Consider the following 4872-nt stretch of genomic DNA (forward strand, 5'->3'; position numbering starts at 1 on the left):
AGCTATAGCTCACTTCTGGATCTTGGTGGTTAATTGGAGATAAGACTATCACAGACTTTTCTTTCTAGGCTGGCTTTGAACCTTGATCGTCAAGTTTCAGCTTCCTGAATGGCTTCTTTTTGTCTAGAAAGGCTGAACTATAACTGAAGACTTGTTTAATCATGGAGATTTGAAGTCAAAAGGAGCCTAACAGGAATGGTTAGTAGGGGTTTTGGGTTTGAGCAGGTCCATCTTGTCTAATGGATGGAGACATAGTCTCTGTAGGAATAGATTCTTTGAAAATGTCTCTTGTTAGTCTTACTCCAGGCTTGCTGGGCAGTGACTGTCATGAATAAATAATGTGCTGGTTAAGAAGGTTGATAGGAAGTCTGAGTTGTGAGTTGACTTTGGAGAACAGATCTGAGGTTTAGAGTGTAATTGTTCATTAGTCTTGTGAATGGTTCATTTTGTCTCTGGTTTTAACCTTCAGCTAGTATTAAATGATCTGACATTTATCAGGGAATAGCTTTATGAGCTTTCCTGCTGCGGGCTTGGCCATGGTTCAGCCCAGAGAAAAGTACGGTCTGGAATATGTCTGGACTCCATTGGGATGAGTAATTGGCAGATTGGAGGGGACCAAGTCTGCTCAGGAAGTCTTAGTTTGTTGTGGTAAAGATCAAGGCTGGGCTAATCACCTGGGAACGAAAGGTAAAAAGAAGGATTGGTATCTAGGATTGCAGTGGGAAAGGAGATGTAACTTCATGAAGCTAGTTTGAGATTTCAGCTTCTGGTGGATAAGGTGTAAGGGAGACTGGGCAGGTCACCTAACTCCTCATTTCATTCAGCCTGACTGAAGCACCAGCGTCAGATGGATGATGTCAAGTATCTGATATAAATCATTATTACTCAGGGACAAGGGAAGGCTGGATGTATGCATCCCTCTCTTGCTTGGAGTTAGGCCGTCATTCATTTCTTCAGGTGAGGTGGGTCTGGAAGACAGAAGAGTGCGAATCTGCAGCTCATCCGGCACTCAGTGCTCTCATGTCCACCCTCTTGTCGAGGCTCAGTGCTGTCTCTTGTCCATCCCCTTGGCACCATAGGCCTTGGTGGGATCAGGTACAGAGACCAGGCTGAAGCAGAGAGACCGATTTTCTGAAGCAGTTACTTTTTCCAACCTGGGACTAAATGTCTGACGCAAAGAATTTATGAGAGGAAGGATTTATTTTGACTTCTGGCTTCAGAGGATTCTGTCTTTCATGAGCAGTTGCATTGTTTCTGGGTCCATGGTGAGGAAAAGTGTCATGATGTTGAGGTGGTGTGGTAGAATTGTTTACATCATGGTGGACAGGAAGCAGAGTGAAAAACAGGAAGGGACCAGTGTGACAAAGTCCTCCTAGGGACCCACTCCTAGTGACTGACTTCCTCCACTGAAGCCCCACCTCCCAGGGTTGCTCTATCCTTCCATAATAGTGCCACCATCTTGGGACCAAGTAACCAACACAGGTGCCTTTGTGGGGGACACTCCATATCCAAACAGCAATATAGGGTATCTTTTGACTGCTTTAATCTCTACTTCCTTAGTATTGAAAATCTGCTTTCAGACACAGTGAGTCCTATTTGCAGTACTTTCTCTATTTGGGAGGTTTCAGACTCATGGTGTGGTGGTATTTCCCCTGACTCTCACATGTCCCACTTTTGTCATGAAATATTTAGTAGTGTTAGCCCAAGGCCTTTGGGAAGCAGATGCTAAGACAAGACTAAATGTGTATGTATTAGGGCAAATAGCAGTGTGAGAGAAAACAGAGAAGGTGATAGATAATTCTGGATGGTCCATCAGACTACAAGCAAGTCTGATCCTGTGTGGAGAGAAGGAAGGAAGGTTGAGCAGAAATGCATGAAGTTGTCATGCAGTCCTTGGGAAGATAAATACAGCTATTCATAGTGAAGCTGTTGTTAGCAAAGCCCTGTGTTTCCCAGGACTAGGCCTGCCTGGAATTCCTATTGTAGGAATGAGTCTGCTATGACATTCTTGCTGTCTGAGCTGCTGGCTGGGGCAGGCTCATGGGAAGCATGACTTTGGCATTGCCAAAGTCGATGATGGGGTATGGCAGCTGAGGTCTACCTCCTATAACACTCTCTCAATTTTTGCATAAACTTTCTTCATTCACGAGAATTCTCAGCTCTCAGGCTTGCTGGAATATGGTCTGTGTGAGTGTCTGAAGAGCCTCTTGAAGGTGAACTCATCCTAAAGGAGGAGAGGGTAGAGAGCTGCACATAAACACACTTGTCATGGGGAGTAGTTCTGGGTAGGGCCTCCTCCCAGGTGCTGGGTGCAGACCCAGGGAGGGGGCCAGGAAGAGCAGAGGGCCATAAGTAATAACAAGAAGAGTTGTCCACCTAACATTCCTGGCAGACACAATAGCACCAGTTTTATTTCAACACAAAAGGAGTGAGAAAGCTATTCTTCCCATTTATGTCTTAGAACCCTGGCCCTCCACAGGGCCCACTGGAGGGTAGAAGGTCCTCCAGAAGCTGCAGTGGTCAGTCCTTAGACAAAGGGGGGGTGGCTATCTGAGCAGAAGAGAGCGTCTGAGAGAGAGAGAGGGTTGGAAGATGAGAGAGCTCACTCATGATAGGACTCTTAGCTGAGCCCTAAGTAATAGTCCCTGGAAACTTGAAGAGACAAATGTGTTATTTAGCTCTGGGGGTATTTTACGGCACTATACATGGACTTTGGATCAGGCAGGAGTAGTAAAGTTATGCCACAATAACAAATAACCCCAAGGACAGTCATTAAAGCAATGCAAGTTTCTTCTTCTTTGCTCATATTACTTTCTTGGTGAGTTGGCTTTGCTCTGCACCTTTGCCTTCCCCATTTCAGGATCTAATCTGGTAGAATGGGCTTTCCAATCTCTGTTGGTGACCTGATAGAGGAGAATGAGAAAGGACACAGCAAAACACAACTTGCCTGAAAGTGGAGTTGAATACACATCTCATGACCAGATAGTTCACAGGTCTGCACCTGGGGTCAGTGGGTGGGTCTGTTAGTCCCCCTGCGGCGGGGAGGGGGGAACAAAGAACATTGGTGAAGAATACCAAGTTTTCCTACAGGCCCTCCTGTGGGCACCCCATTTCAGCTGTGCTCAGGCTTTTGGTCTTTGATAGGAGAAGGTAAAAGAAGCCGGTAGTTCTAGAAATGAGTTCCAGACATCTCTGTTTTCTGTGGCATACATATAATCACCCTAAGCTTACTTTCACTTTAGAGGTAATGTTCTGTTCCCTTTCTCCTGGGAACTTTTCTTTCAGATACTTGAAAGACTAGCTTTCTCTTGTTCTGTGGACATTAACTTTAAAATCACCTCAGAAATCTCCAGGGACCCCGCTCTGCCTATTTGTGCACCCTTCCTTCCTTCCTTCCTTCCTTCCTTCCTTCCTTCCTTCCTTCCTTCCTTCCTTCCTTCCTTCCTTCCTTCCTTCCTTCCTTCCTTTTTTCTTTCTCTCTCTGTGAGGGTCAGGCCTGGGGCTTGAACTCAGGGTCTGGGCACTCTTCCTGAGCTTTTTGTGCTCAATGTTAGTGCTCTACTACTTTGAGTCACAGGGCCATTTCCAGCTTTTTGGTAATTAATTGGAGATAAGAGTCTTGTAGACTTTCCTGCTCTGGCAGGCTTCCAACTGTGATCCTCAGATCTTAGCCTTCCGAGTAACTAGGACTCCAAGTGTAAGCCACTGATGCCTGGCTCTGACACTTTCTTGATGTTTATCAGAAAACGTGATCATTTTGGCGCATTCCTTATTTTACTTTTGCCTGTGATCTTTCTCTAGAATGTGAGCTTTGTATTTACTACTCATTTTTTCCCACCAAATTACAGGCTTTACAATAGTGAAGAATAGAGTGGTGGAAAGAGAAGGGAAAGGAATAGAAGCTCAAGACTGCAAAGACCAGGGATGCCTGGGACACAGAATTAGGAGAAGGATGTCCAGGGGTGAAAATTCAGAAAGGAAAGCAACAATTTAGAGAAGTGATGGTTGCAATCCATGTATACTTGAGCAGAACACTGAATAAACACTCTGGTGTTCACAGCCTCCACTGCAAGCCTCTTTAGCCGCACTGTCTGATTGGGTGTGTTACTATGTATAGTATCTATCCTCAGATGAACACAGAGTAACTTTTTTTTTTTTTTGGCCAGTCCTGGGCCTTGGACTCAGGGCCTGAGCACCTTCCCTGGCTTCTTCCCGCTCAAGGCTAGCACTCTGCCACCTGAGCCACAGCGCCTCTTTTCCATATATGTGGTGCTGGGGAATTGAACTGAGAGCTTCATGTGTAGGAGGCAAGCACTCTTGCCACTAGGCCATATTCCCAGCCCACTGTAACTTTTAGGTATCTGTTAATGGGTCAGGGTTTGAGAATGCTGGAACAATCTTTCACTCTGCTACCAATGAGGCCAGAATGATATTTAGCACAAGCTGGATGCTGAGGAAATGCAGACTCCTGGGGGCGGGGGCTTCAGGTAGGGAGAGTGTGGAGTTGGCAATGGACAGGTTGCCTTGAGCTCTCCTTCACCTCCTTTCTAGAGAGCACCTAGGAAGGCATTATTCTTGGGTTTGCTCTTTTAGGAGAGGACACTGAGAAGAGAACATGCTAGAAAGTCATTTCAGAATGGGGAATGAAGATGAGTTCTTTTTCCCTCTTTGTACGTTGTGAAGTCACAGGTTACAGTGCCAGCCTATGAATTGTCTGTCCACCCTGGACATTTCAGTAGTTAAATGTTAAGTAAAATGCCGCCCAGGTGATAAATGGGCGATTTAAGAGCGATATGACCGTGCAGATAGAGCTCGGGTTGAAAGGCTGATGATGAGTGAGCACCTGCCTTGGCAGAGGGCCAGGGCAAAGGA

The sequence above is a fragment of the Perognathus longimembris genome, chromosome 2, assembly GCF_023159225.1.
Source record: "Perognathus longimembris pacificus isolate PPM17 chromosome 2, ASM2315922v1, whole genome shotgun sequence".
Taxonomy (NCBI): Eukaryota; Metazoa; Chordata; class Mammalia; order Rodentia; family Heteromyidae; genus Perognathus; species Perognathus longimembris.